The sequence below is a fragment of the Topomyia yanbarensis genome, chromosome 1 (genome assembly GCF_030247195.1).
Source record: "Topomyia yanbarensis strain Yona2022 chromosome 1, ASM3024719v1, whole genome shotgun sequence".
NCBI classification, from domain to species: domain Eukaryota; kingdom Metazoa; phylum Arthropoda; class Insecta; order Diptera; family Culicidae; genus Topomyia; species Topomyia yanbarensis.
Genome location: NC_080670.1, coordinates 69,139,304 through 69,154,251, shown reverse-complemented (window position 1 = coordinate 69,154,251; position 14,948 = coordinate 69,139,304). Strand labels below are relative to the sequence as shown.

The 14,948-nt window shown below is 34.7% G+C and overlaps 1 protein-coding gene across 7 annotated transcripts in view; it reads left to right on the top strand.

The window, feature by feature from the left end:
- Positions 1-14,948, top strand: part of LOC131677871 (microtubule-associated protein tau) — an 82,418-nt gene that overhangs the window by 10,885 nt on the left and 56,585 nt on the right. For 2 of the 7 annotated variants that reach the window (XR_009303446.1, XR_009303445.1), the window contains exon 1: positions 7,093-7,135. The exons of 2 other annotated variants lie outside the window; for them this stretch is intronic. The gene's annotated coding sequence lies outside the window, so the exon portion shown is untranslated. Of the gene's footprint in view, positions 1-7,084; positions 7,136-14,948 lie in introns of those variants that run through there. 3 more of the 7 variants (XM_058957952.1, XM_058957951.1, XM_058957950.1) reach the window with 3 other exon arrangements.

Here is a 14,948-nt window from a genome sequence, read left to right as displayed (position 1 = left end):
TTGGGGTGTCATGCAAAGTTAGTGGTTTTCAAAGTTTGGTCGGTTTGAGAATTCTTTAGCTGGTTGGCGCTACGAATATCAATTGCTAATCAACATCCGTCGTTGCTTGTCGTGCTACCAGCTATTGCTGTTTTGCAACGCAGGAATTCAGTATTTGTTTTGTGACTTTTCTAGTTATTTTGTATCATATCATGCGAACTACGCGGGTTTTTTAGGAAAAACATTTTCAAAAATCGAGGTGAGCTATTGGTTATTTTAGTGCGACTTTCAATAAAATACGAGTTATGAGATATTAGTACAATAAATTCAGTCTGGAAGATTACATTATCTGATTATGGCGTGAGAGGTTTATTCTGTCTAGCATTTCATTTGTGTTTTATTATTTCTGTGAACCAACTAACAGAGAATAGTGATGTTATTTACTCAAATGAGAGAAAAGAAACTGTTGTCAGCAACAATAAAAAAATACCAAACTGATACTGCTAGTTAATTTTACTATATTGAGTGTCTCGGTATGAGCCGGTCGTTAAGTATTTAAAGGCAAACGTTTGATCGATTTTCATAATATAAGAAGATGCGGCTTTCGGTATCCAAGACGCTACGGTCTGTTAGTGCACTGGAAACCGGAGTTAACAACTGTTGCTCCATAAGCTCCTACAACATATTCTACTAGTGAAATACCTTCTATTGGATTCGAAAGCGCTAATGTGTTTGTTGTTTCAATAAAAGGCAAAAATTCAATAAAAGGGAAAATTACTTCGTAAATACATTCCGCTGGACCTAAGATAAAGGTTTTTTTTGTTGTATTTATATTATTGGTAGTACTTTCAAAAAAGCAGAAACATAATTTTAGTCACTTTTGAAGAAAATTCACACAAAACAATTATCAATAATTTTATCTGAAAACTCTGGTTGGAACGGAGATGGGGACATGGTTTTGTTAGAAGAACCAATCAATCTGAAATTTCTTAGTCTTACCTACACTCACAATAGCTAGTGATAGAACAATAGAATTTTGATTTAAATCATATTAACTAATCCTAATGCCAAAGAACAAATTTTAAAAAATCAGAACCGGTTTTTGTACTGAAAATAGTCATCATTACTGGAACAACCATTTAATAACCGTCTGTCACTCGCTCTAGTGCACTGGATATGCGCTGCTCTGAAAATCTAGCGAAATAGTCTTAGAGCACTAGCAGTTCAATTAAATTTACTTACTTTATAATTTTCACAACCTTATTATGAAAAAAATGTTTAGTACACTTGTGTAATATTGGTTACAGAAAATGATGAAAATTCCAGAACTTTCTCGATCCGCAATTTTCGTAGCAAATGCACAAATGGGAATATGTTAGCCTAATATTGGAATAAATCGTTAAATTAACCACTTAAAAACTACTAAAAATTTGGTGTAGTTCGATTCAATAGAAAAAAATGTCCTCAAAAATGAGATGAACCAACCAATGTGGGACGCAGTAATACTTATTTTGGTCAATCTTTCCAGTCTGTGCAGTGTAACTTTAAAAAGAATAGTGCACATCCGCTGCCAAGGTTATCTTGCGCATTCTCTGCCTAGTCAAGGTTTCAGAATGTTTTCCTTAAAGTCTTGTTGAGGTTTCAGAATTTTTTTCCCGGTGTACGCGTTTACCGTTGTCCTGTAAGCAGTGTATTTTCTTTTAGCAAACCGTATGGATACCGTTATATATACAATAATATTACACTTCCTATTATAGTCTGTAATACCAGCTTGCCCTTGGCAATAGATCCGTGTAAAAATTACTTCCCCCGACTGAAAATGTACCAACCCTCCGAAACCGGGCGATTTTTTATCTTCTTCCGGACCAAAAAGAAATGTTTGAATCTAGTACAGATTTCTCGAGTTCTGACGGAGCAATTATTCAGCTGTGACAGAAATATGGGAAATTCGTCCTGATAAGCTATATTAGTTGGAAGCAGGCAAATGATATTGCTGATTACGAGCTTTTTATAGAGTATATCCACCATCAAATGGGCTTGAATGTGCCCGGTTTCCGTTCCGAGTTTGAATTGCGTGGATCTGCTGACACATGGGGTTAGCTGTTTTAGTAATTTTGGGGTTTTGTAACTATTTGTACCGATATTGGCAAACTAATTCAAATATTTTAATAAAATAAACAAAAAGAGGCAGCGTTTCCGTTACATTTTATCGAAATAAAACTTATAAAATTCACAAAGTTTCAAATTGTTTGTTCGAGTGCCTTAGATTATTTGAAAATATAAAAAAGACAGATGTTGCTCTTTTTTAAGATCCGACAAACACTTCGTTTTGCATTACGTTTACCCAGTCAACCGGAAATCCAGTTTGTTTCAGCTAAGATTCCGGCTTCAATGACACAGCCGGTTCTAATTAGAATTGATTGAATAACTATAGTCAGGCAGAATACCGGCTGATTGTACTAGGAATGTGGATTCTCTACACTCGAAACATTTCTTTTTTTAAATTCGATTATAGAGGTTTTAACCTTAAGGTCATCCTGCTCTTCGGGTTAGAAAAAGCTCTTATGAAAAATTTCTAACCCTATGTGCGGGGTCGGGACTCGAACCCAGGTGTGCTGCGTACAAGGCAATCGATTTTACCAATACGCTACGCCCACCCCCGAAACATTTCTGAATCATTGGTACCAGTTGTATTACATGTCCACAGGTGTCCGAATGGCACACAAAAATTAATGTGCGAAGGAATGCGGCAAAGCGGCAATTTTAACACAATGCGCGTTTGCCACTCTGCCGCTATGCCGCTGTCATTGTTTTCGACGGTATGCTGTTATGTACTAAAAGTTTTATGTGTAGTATTTTTAGAACAAATGAGGCGCAGAACACCTTTCTATTTCATGTTATTAAAAACAATTATTTTAAAAATATACAAAATAGTATCTTTCCGGAACGCAAAAAATCACGAGCAATCTTTGTCTTACGACAATTTCATTGCTGGTTAGTTCGTTAAAATCGGTAAACTATGTCGCCCGAAGTAATTTTTTAAAAATAAGCGAGCTAAAAACTGTCAATATTATGGCCAACATTTTTTTCGCAAATCCCATTTGGATTTGGTTTTGCAATGTCAAATACTACCAAACAATTGGATCTTCTATTGAAATTACGATGCTTTAGAAGAGGTTTCTTCTTTTTGGCGACAATCAGTATAATTTCGTTATTTATTTTTACCTTCAATATCAATTTTAATTATTAATAGCCAAAAAACTACACAGAGGCCATCCATATACCACGTATACAACTTAGGGGAGAGCAGGGGTTACGAGAAAGTCCACGCTTGTCCATAGGAAGAGGAGTGGGGGTATTGGAAATGTCCACGTAGACTTTTCATTTTATTTTTCTCTTTTATAAGTAAATGAAATTAATTTGTATCGTCATTGATGTAAGCGATTACCTTTAATTTTTTTTGAAGATGTATTCATAGTGCTTACAACAGCATAGTGTGTGATGGTAACTATCACCAAAAAAATCAGAAGAAATCGTGCGAAACAAAATCCGAGAAAAATATTTCTGTCTGTCTCTTTTGATCCAATCTTATGTGACTTAGTCAAATACCACGAATTTTATATTTGGAAGCTTGTGGTTGAAATTACCGTTTACTTCAATTTTATGTTATTATCTTTAAATCGTAAATATGAAAGAACATAATGTCGTTCAGAAATGAGATATTTCCATATAAACACTAAAGAAGTGTACGATATTCTGTGGTTGAAGTTTGAACGATTTTCATTAAGTCATTAAGTTTCTTCTTCGTTATAGTAGTCTAATACATATGAAAATTTTCTGAAAATCCAGTTTTTATGAAATTACCCGAAAAAAATTGGAAGTTCACGTGGACATCGTAGAGAGGGGGTAGGGATACAGGGAATTGTCCCCGCTTGTCCACGGAGGAGGTTAAAAACGAAGGCTTTTTGTCAACGTGGTATGAAAATGGCCCCATGTAGTTCAAATTTCTCAAACTATACATGGATTACTTAACACGAAAAAATGTAAAATAAGTACATTTCAGAAAAAAAGATGGGAGGCCAGCCATTCAATATGTTAGAACGTGCACTAAAAATATTACACACGTTCTTTCCAAGTGCTTGCTGCACTTGAAATTCGATGTATTCGCAATACGAACATTTTAAATAGTTTCCCATTGAATTTCATTAATGTCCTATGGTCGAAATTTAAGAAACATTTAATTGATTTTCGTATGCAAGACAAACCAAATGTTATGTCTATGGTTTCGCCATCTTCATGTACAGATGCGTACGAAAACGAAATAGCGGACACACCAAAAGCCGAGTCAAATCCTTCTGTTGTGGAAAAATTGAAGGCGTACGGTTTTCCTGAAAATATTTGCAGGATAGTACAGGTATATATATAGCATTTTAAAGAATCCTTAATATTTTATTGTTTCTTTTTCATAAACCAAAACAGATCCGGACAACGGAACGGAAATTTATTAAAGTGTTCGTGTTGCGAATATATCGAATTTCAAGTGCAGCAAGCACTTAGAAGTGCATTATTTTCAGTGTACTAATTACTGCTGAAAATCTAAGGACATCAAGCAACCATCGTTGCCAGATTTTTTTACACGCTTTTCACGCTTGCTAAAAATAATTGTACTTCAAAGATCGCATCTAAACCAAGAATTCACAAATCTAGCTGCATCTAAAAGCTAAATTTTATTTTTTTTGTTGTCTTTCGTAACAATATACGTAGCTATATTGTCATTCAAGACTATTATTCAATCTGCATGAAATATTTGATCCACATGAAAAGTATCAAGAATACATCCAGCAGCTCTGTTTTATAACCCCTTTGGAAATAGTTTCAACGCTCTTGTTTGACTAAACGACCAATCAAGAACTACCTTCTCTTCTGTAAAATAGCATCGATCAAACAGTTTCATGATATATTGTAATGACGATTTTTTTTTCCTTTGCAGGTACGTTACTAGGATCTTTGTGCGTAATAAGAAGGAGAGCAGTAAGTGTAGCAGTATAATGTTATTATCTCTGTTGTTATAAAGTTCCACAGGAAGTTTAAAAAAGGCTTGAGTAATTTGGGAATCCTTACTCAAAAAGTGCAAAACGCAAATAACAGTGTATCACTGTTCAGTTGGATTTATCGAAGCGATATCATATATTGCTGTTTCATCGTTTTAATAAAATTATCATATATTTTGAATTCCTGTTGCTTTACTGTCTACTTATACAAACAAAAACGCATTTTTCTGTTTTTAAGAATATTTCAAACTCGTTGATCCTCATAATTACAATAGTTTTTTTTCCTTAGGCTGAGCCTTCAAGATATTGCAGTATATTACAAGTTTCAACATGGTTGTTCCAAAATATGCATTATTTAGTGTTGCAGAATGTGAAACAATCTTATATTACAAACTTATACGAACATCTTGCTATCATATGCATGGGTCCTTACAGTACAGTAGTGTAATTGATAAGTCGTTTGTCTTATACTTAAATTAAATTTGCAGAGCTCCCCCAAGGATGATCTTAGTTAAAACCTCATGAAGAAAAAAAACATGGCATGCATTTCTTTTTATTTCAATCTCAATACTCCCCACGCATTACTTCCTAAATTTGCCATATTTGTTTACCTTCCTCGTATAGAATTATGGTTTTGGGTTCGATTGAAACTTTTGGCTTCAGTTTTCGCGCATCTCATATAAGTATCATCTCTGCATCATGCCATCTGTTAGATTTTAACAAGTGTTTTTTAGTTGTGAAAATGGCATCGAAGCAAGAGGAGCAACGGAGCAAAATTTTGCTCGCCTACCGTTGAAATCCGAACTACTCGCACGCCAAATTGGCGAAATTGTTCAATGTTTCCAATCAACTATCCGATAAAATCTGTAATAAAAGTCGACTTACAAGAAAATGGTTACTCTAAATCGTGACGATAAGTAAAACAAGTCGGCCAGAGAACGACCACGGAAGCTGTACTTCAAGATGCTGATGAAGTTTGATTACGTGGCGTAGAATGACCATCGTGAAGGCAAACTGTAAACCTTTGCCTGGACAGGAATATTATACGACAGCTGGAAGAGGAAATGTGGCTACTAAGGAGGCTGTATGAAACTCGATGGAAGGAGTCAAACGAAAGGCGTGGTTATAGCATTTGGTTCTTAAGATGACCTCTTCGTGGCGTTCTCTATCGGTAATGAACGCAGTATGCTGATCCCTGTAACAATATAACATGCTACCTTAATTAATTTTTAAGCTCGTTATTTACCGGCGAAATGAAATTTCCACTACTTAATGAAATTGCCACTACTGAATACACAATCTTTTCTAATCAATATGTTGTATTGAGCTTCTCGCTACGACAACCAAAGGGGCTACAGCTATTAGAACTGATAAATTTTTTAACGTTGTAGGCTTTAACTAGGTACAAAACCAAAGAATATGTGCTCATTTTGTTGGATATATAAAACGATCATAACACAAATGAGAAATAGTATCCTTTTCTTATGAAAAGAATAGTTTCCTGGATTTTATTTTTCATACCTGTTACATGAACTAACGTAAGCAAGAACAGATGCTCATCTAAAAAGATTTCAGTGATATATTTTCCAATTCCCCGCACATGTTTTCTTACGTAATTGGTGTATGACCTCTTACGAAGTCTTTAGAAATGCATGATCGATCTTCCGCAACGAGATTGGATTAGTGCCAGTGTTCCCTTTTACTTTTGTAGTATTTTAACAATTATGTTTGTCCTTTGCAATTACAAATAGTCGTATCCCATTACAAAAGCCTCTATTTAACATTCGGAACTTTTCTCCGTACATCTACGATACCTCTTGGGGATAGCGTGCAGCCTGCTGCACATATATTTTACCCATCCTTACCACCAGTTCATTGGCAGTTGGCATTGAAAATCATTATTATCCTTTCTTATGAAAGTATTCGTACGATCGAAGGAGTTGTTTTGGTTCTCGGGGTACCAGTTTTGCGCCGACTCGTGGTTTCCTTGGTCGCTCAAAGTTTTGTTTTTGGCAAGGTACTCGTCGCTACCCAAAGAAACTTTTAGTCTGTCTTAGTCCTTTAATCAGCTAACACGTGTTTTGGAAAAGTGTTAAGGACACCAGGTAAACAAACAATGCATTGTAAGCTATGTAGCCACTTATGAAATTCTAGTATTCAGTCACTATATATAGACCCACACCATCAAGTGCGTAGGTTCTTAAATATTTCTATATACTTAGACAGTTTTTTCTTCATTCAAACCTCGATACGTAAAAACTTTGTGAAAGCAAGTGAATTTGACGTGCGACTTTGCTAATTATGTATAGAAGGCTGGTTATACTACCGCACCAACTTTGCTGCGGTTTCAATTGAAAACTTTATTCATTTCCAGAATTCACGAGTTCTAGTTTACTGCGGCGCATTCGTAATATTTTGAAATTGCTTTTTGACATCGCGCTCGGTCGATGTAGTGTGTGCAAAATAGTGTCTTTTTATATTGTAATAACAGAAAAGTTTAGTTATTTTACTACAGTAGTTTTGCGTGTAAATCGCGGCACACTTTGCGCTTTCTAGATAATGGGGAAAGAGAAAGGTCGCGAACTGGTAGTAGGTGACTAATGTCACGTTTTCGTTACATTCTATATAGTTTGTAGTGGACAGACGTGATGCTGCCACGTGTCATGTTTTTCGTTACGGGAATCGGGTCAAACTATTTCGAGTGTGGTGCATTTGAAATAGCTGTTTTTTCTAACGGCAGTGAAAAGTGATTATCTAAATTTTGTTCGAGATCAGTTTGTATTGATGTCCCTTTTTGTACAGGTCGTGTAATAATAAGTGGTGTTATTTCGCGAAACCGTGCAAAAATAAAATGGTTCAAATAAATGAAACATGACAATGTCATGAAGGTCAACATAGCATCCATTGTCTTGTTCGCAGCTCACATAGGTTTGGTTTACATCTCGCGTACATAAGGTTAGAGGATTTTGAAGGGTACAAAAATAGGCGAAGGACTCTAAGGATAAAACTTTTACAAAAATCTTACGCGATATTCGTGTTTGATTTTGAAAACATGAGAGAATCTTATAAAACATATTTGATACGGTGTTAATTTCTTATTGCAGTTTATCGTAATTCCAAGTTATTCAAACATTACTGATTAGAGATGTGTTCCTTGACCCGGAGTCACTCAAATTGGCTGGTTACAGAGTATTATGGACACATATTTTATCCAGAGATCTTCTAAAATGTTCTATGAAATGCCTTTAAAGTGGCGGTTTATGTAAGACAATGATTCGAAGCATACTGGTATAACCGTGGAAAAGTGGTGCGTTGACAATAGCATCGGTGGTTGGTTGTGGCACTGTGAAGATTTCGGCAATGTTTCTTCATTTTTAGAGATCAAGAATACAGGAAAAGGTTTTTATTGTTTTTAGCAAAAAATAGCATTTTTAATTTTCCTAGGTTCACATTGAAGAGGTTGAAATTATCTTAAATTAATTAGATATCAATATCATGAAAATCGATCAAGCCGTTCTTTTACAATACGGGACACCAACTAAAAACATTTTTACTTTGCGCGTTAAGGGGTTATAACGTATGCGAAATGAAATTTGGACAACGCTTCTAGCATTAAAACAAAAATGCAACCCTGCGCGAGGCACCATACTAAACGTCATACTCTAGGCACACTTATTTTAAACATCCAGTGTTGATTTCGACCCGCTAGAAGATACTATGTGAACAAAATGGCAGCGAACGCCCAATCTGGCACCTAGCTGTTATACAAAAAAAAGTTTTGGCGCAATGGAGGATTACGACATACCTCTTCAACAAAAGGCTGATAACCCTACAAATGTACCGCATCTGCGTCGAAATGAGGATTTCCGGGATGATTTGAAGCAGAGGGTATATGCTAATAATTTTCAACATAAAACTAACAAACATGATAATAAAAATTTAGAAAGAAATTAAGAAGATGTCAACATCAACTTTTGACTCCTTTGCAAAAAGTTCCTGCAAACTGTCGTAAAGCTTCTTAAATGGGCTCAATTTTTTCTACATTAAGTTAATAAGCTGACAAATGTTTTCATATAGAGAGAATATTTAATAAATGGTTTTCTACGAAAATAAATCCTTTTGAATTTTGTCCAAATTTTATTCCGCATACGTTATATATTGAGATGCGGGTAAAAAGAATTTTTTTTGTATTTTTGTAAGGGTATGAGGTCATATTTTTATGAAATACTTGTAATACGTCTAGCTTAGTACAATATCTAATTTGCAAAATCCACTTGAGAACATAAAATAATATTATTAATTGTCGAAGTTATAGCTATTTCCGCAAAACGCGATTTGGGGTTTGCCGTCACTACCATTTCAATCCAACAGCTAAACTGAAAGCATAACACTTATAGGAACAGGGCGAACATAGGCTCATTACTCTAATACAACAACAAATAGTCTTTTGAAAAAAAGATGGGTGTTAATGTCTGTGACATATCTGGAGTATCGTGACTTTTTATTTCAAATCCTAGATTATTCAATGGAATCCCGTTTGATGGGAAATTTTCGAATTACTATTTATGATAATTATGGTGGCTCAAAAAAAAAAATATTCGATGTTGGATTTGATGGGTGATTCGCTGGATTCGAATATCGTTGGATTCTATTGACTTCGGCCCTCTATGTTCAGATTCATCTGTTGTTCACGAATACGATACTGACATGATTTGTGTAGGTTGGTAATCGGTTATAATTTTACAATGTGTTGTGTATTGCAGATTACAAGTTAAACCACTAGATCAAACAAAATGTTGGTCTGTGATATATAATCATCGACTTTCTACAATGACGGTTTTCAATGCATAAATCAAGTGTAGTCACTTGTAACGAATCAGAGAAAATACGAAGCTTTAGGAATTATTTCATGGAATGAACCGATTTCAAATTTTCCTGCTTTAAAATGGCTATGTTAAAATGTCTCAAAACAAAAATAGGAATATTTTGCTCAATTACATAAATAATAGCCATAGTAGATGCAGTGGTCTTATAATAAAATGCAACACCAACAGCTTAGAGATAGGTAGATTCTAGTTTGGGGTGCTCACTTCAAGACTTGCGATTCGAAACGTGAAATTAGCGGGAATCAACGGACTTCGGTCAGCTGTCCTAAAATCAATTTTTACGTTCTGTATGTTACTTTCCAACCATCAAAAATAAAAATAATAGATGAACGAAAAGATTTTCAAATGTTCATTCTTCTGTAAAGAAAAGATTCTCCGTGTGGGAGATATTTTTTTCTAGTTGACCATAGCATGGATACAATAAAAATATTGCAGTCAGGAGGTGGCCGCATCCTAATAAGAGTCTTCTCACCATGTGTTAAAATGCCTGGTTTTGTCCAATTGGTGTTGCTACTAGCTAACCCACAAAAATCACGAATCAATACTCGAATCTATTGATGAACTTTGCACACAGCTAGAGAATGGGTGCATGTTATATTGAGCATAACACAACCCAAGATTTGAGAAGGAATTACCTAGTCCGTTGATTTCTATTATTCAAATAACTATTGAATCACTGCAATGCTGTGCCACGGATCCAGCTTTTATACAGTACTTCAAGCAATGGTACTCGGTCTATCGTCTCGAAAAGTCTTTTGAATTGCTGTTTTGGTTGAGTGGTTTTTCTAAAACCCGATTGATCAGGAATTTCATCTCTTGCAATGAACTACATCAGTTATTACTGTACGGCGATCTCCAAAACCATTTCTGTAAGCTCCAACATATTGATTGGGCTGTGAAGTGATGCTTTTCTTGTATTATGAACTTTAGGAATTGGAACGACTTTCAGAGGAGTAACTAGAACAAATTCCTGGCCATATATATTTAATAATATATTTTTTTCGATTTTTTGTTTCGTTATATTGTTTTACATACCTAGAAGCTTACTATATAATATATATTATATATACTATATAAATTATGAATATGTCGAATTTTTGCATTGATGCAAAATGGTGATATTTTAAGGGTTTTTTTTTATTAATTTTCATTATATATCCAGCAATATCGCTTTCTAGTGATACTGTATTAAATAAGCCAATATTATTACAAACGTAGTTGAACACAACCATTTATATAACTTCAGCCTAAAACTAATTGAAAATAGTAGTGTTTTTGTGCATTGCACCAACTCTAAAAAATACGTGTTTTAAATATTTTATTCCAAACTTGAATGATAAAAAGTTATATTAAACGGCTAGATCCGGCAAAGTTGCTGAAGCAGTATTACAAAACAAGATTCCAACTATCCAAAAAACATACGAACTCTTCCGGACTTGTCCGATCCAGAAATTCCAAGCGATTTGAAAATTTTAAATTTTTTACTAATTTGGGGTACACCGACATGTTGTAGGGCCAAATACTATGTTTGGAAAAATGTATCGTGCACAAACATCCCTTCCCCTCTTCATTTTCCACTGATCATTTTTTTTATGCAACTATAGACACATTCTTTCGTGACGTTATAACGATTTGACGAATCTTCATTCCATAAATATGCTATAACTTTATCAAATGAACGCCTACATCAAAACTTATTACATATTCAGAAAGTAGACAAAATTTCACGATAGATTCAATTGACATAAACTGAATAAACTGGAAGAGGGTTGTTTTATGACCAATAATGTAACGTGGCATTACAACGCGTCACAAATTAGAGCCTTCAGCGTATTTCATTAAAAGTCAAAATATCTGCTCTACAAGATTTTTTATCAAGAACCAATCTTCTATGAAGTATTTCTAAATAACTTTCGAATGATTAGGTGTCATTAAATATAAAGTTTATTGTTTTGTTTCTTTTTAAGCATCTTTTACTTTCGTGACGTTACAACGCTCCTTTCTCAGGAAAAGCGAAATCTCATTGCGTTGGAACGTCACGAAAATCTTCAACTTTTCTATAACGCTGTAAATCACGCTGGTGCTATTGTTTTGAGTGAAATTGTAAATATTTATTACATACAGCCATTTTAATGATATTTTACTCGAATAAACATATGGGGTTGTCCAAAAATCACAATACAGTTTATTTTTTAAATTGAGGTAGAAATAATCGATCAAACCAAGAATTTTTTCTTTCATATCTGTTATAGATAGATTTGAGCCATTTGACAAATTTATTCATTTGATACGGCTCAATATGGTAGTTCAACGGAGCCGGAAAAGTAGGTTTTATAACATATTTCACAAATGAAAATAAACTGGCAGTATTGCTTTGTTTAATTTGGAATCAGGTTCCCGATCCGAGTTTATAGTATAATATTTGTATTGTTATGCTTTAACAAGTAAATTTATATGAAGAAGCGAGCACAATTTAAGCGCCAGACAATCGATAGGGCTCGGTACACTGAAGTATTGTATATGTTATAGTTACTTTTTATTTGGGGAGACGACCGGATGAAGATCTCATAAAAAAGTTATAGTTACAAATATTCAGGGAAAAAGAACACGTCACATCACCGTGATGTTACGAAAGGATGTGTTACATCCGAGTCAACGACGGGATTTAAAATATCGGCAAACTCCAACAAACACTCTCCTTCTATCTTTTTCGCGCTCATTTGAGACCATGACCACAGCCAAAGCCTTTTATCCGACTCTAAGCAATTGAGACGATTTAGTGTGGTCAACCAGAAAGGTCTCTGTAGCCCCAACTATTGCGTTGAAATCTCCCGTAAATTCGAATAGATAATCGTCCATAACGGATTTAATACCAACGGCAATTTGATGATGTAGCTGCTTCAACGATGTATTTCGGTTTGTAACGGAAGAATTAGAACCTGACTGACAGCACGTGCGACTACAACTGTGGTCGCGGACAACCTTATAACAGGCGGCTCGTCGAAGATAGCGAAGTGTGAAATGGTTGATTGCTGGGAGGAAAGAAGTTTTCAGGGAACGAATTAATATTCATGCCTAAATACTACCCCAAGTACAAAACTCGGAAATTTCCTCACAACCTTCTAACGAATGTCCTGGACTACGTTGCTGTTAGCGCGAATGCATCGAACCGTATCATATGCCCAGCCAGCGTCGAGGAGAATACAGCGGAGGTTGAAGTTCACTCTCCGGCACGCGTGCCGTTGTATTTTGTGCAACACCTTCCGAAACTCTAGCGAAAGCAATAGCGGTTGCTCATTCGGGGAGCCATTCGCGCGAGTACCGGAGGGTTATGAAATATAATGTACAATCGTTTATTAAAAATACCTCGCCCAGTGCATTCGAGTTTTGTAGATCGAATCTTATATAAAAAATTGTTTATTTTATGAATCTACAATTAGGTTTGATGAAAGATTTCATTTGAAAAAGTTATAACAGATTTATAGAATGAAGGTCAAATCGTTGTAACGTCGCTTGTGTTGATTATATATAACCCCTTAAGCACTTGAGGGTGTACATTCTGAATTTATAAATATCACGTTAGTATAATTTCCTCTTTATGAAACAACTTGAAGGTGTTTTAATAAACCATTCGAAGTAAGCTTCAACACTTTATCTGAAAAATCATTTAAGCGTCTGATAAAAGTTGATTTACGTGACGTTACAACACAAAGTGTATCCTTTTGTAACTTTTGTTCCGCACATCCAATAAAAGAAGTTGGAGGTTTTTTGGAAAAGTATTTTTGAATACAAATAGAATCCGGAATATAAATTCGAACAAAATTGTAATTTTTTGATAAACTGAATAAATATGCATTTTATGTGACGTTACAACAGAGAATCAGTCAAAACTTCTATTAGTTCAAAAAAATTTAGTAGTCAAATATGAGCGAAAATCTTTCTAGTTTTATTATTTTACGCTCAATAACGAACAAATTTCTTTAAACAGATTAAAATTTCAATAGTCAATCAATAATTCAGAAACCATTTTTCCGTGAAATTCAACTTACTTCTCTATATATTTTTCAACTATTTGTGGAAATGTCAAAAATTTGATTACATAATTTTTCAATGGTTTAAACACTACCGAAACGAGAAAAAAATTGTGATGCCATAATAAGACAAAACAAAAACATCCTTCTGGTGTACAAGCCCGCGGAATGTGTTAAATATATTCACAAAGATCTCCTCGAGATTACTAGTATTCGAAAGGATATAGAAAATTGGTCTCTGCACTGATAGGTGGATAGATGCCAAATTGTTCCAAAAACAAGTTATTGTCTATTTTTTGTTCATATTAAGGCATAATAACAGCAATAGCAACAGTAATTTTTTTTGGGTCAGGATTCGACCTCAGTTACTCCTCCGTGCGACTGTTGAAGTTTTTTCATATTCCTTAGCCTAAGTTTTGATTCACAATTTACAGGAAAGTTTCATTTATAACCAAAAAACGCCTCTATTTTCTATTCTTGTCGTTGATTTTAGATCCTTCATTATTTTCTTTAACTCCATCCTTGTTATCATTTCGAATATGTCAAATAGCTGTACTAGATTGCTATCCTCTTGATTTATGTTAACAGATTGTGGGTTACGTATACAAGCATGAATTTCCAATATGCTGTCCATAAAACAATCTTTGAATTTGTTAGGAATTTTAAGCTCATTCCGAATGTGGAGGTTCTGGAGTTAACACTGTTATTATGTTGTTCAGGTCTCGTATCGTAAAGAACAACCGGTCTAATGAGAATTATGTAGATGGATCACTTGAAGCGGTGGCATACTGTTTCGATAAAGTTTTTTAGAATTTAAAGTTCATTATTTTTCGATTTGTTTGAAGTGTTTTTCGAAGAAGAAAAATCTCTAACACTGTGAGCGGATGTTGTGTCGTGAACCAAACCCACGTAGGCTACGAACGCTCTACAAATGTATTATAGTCTAGTTGATTCTGATTCACGCTACAAGATCTGAACTTCAGGGCGTTAGGATTAATTTG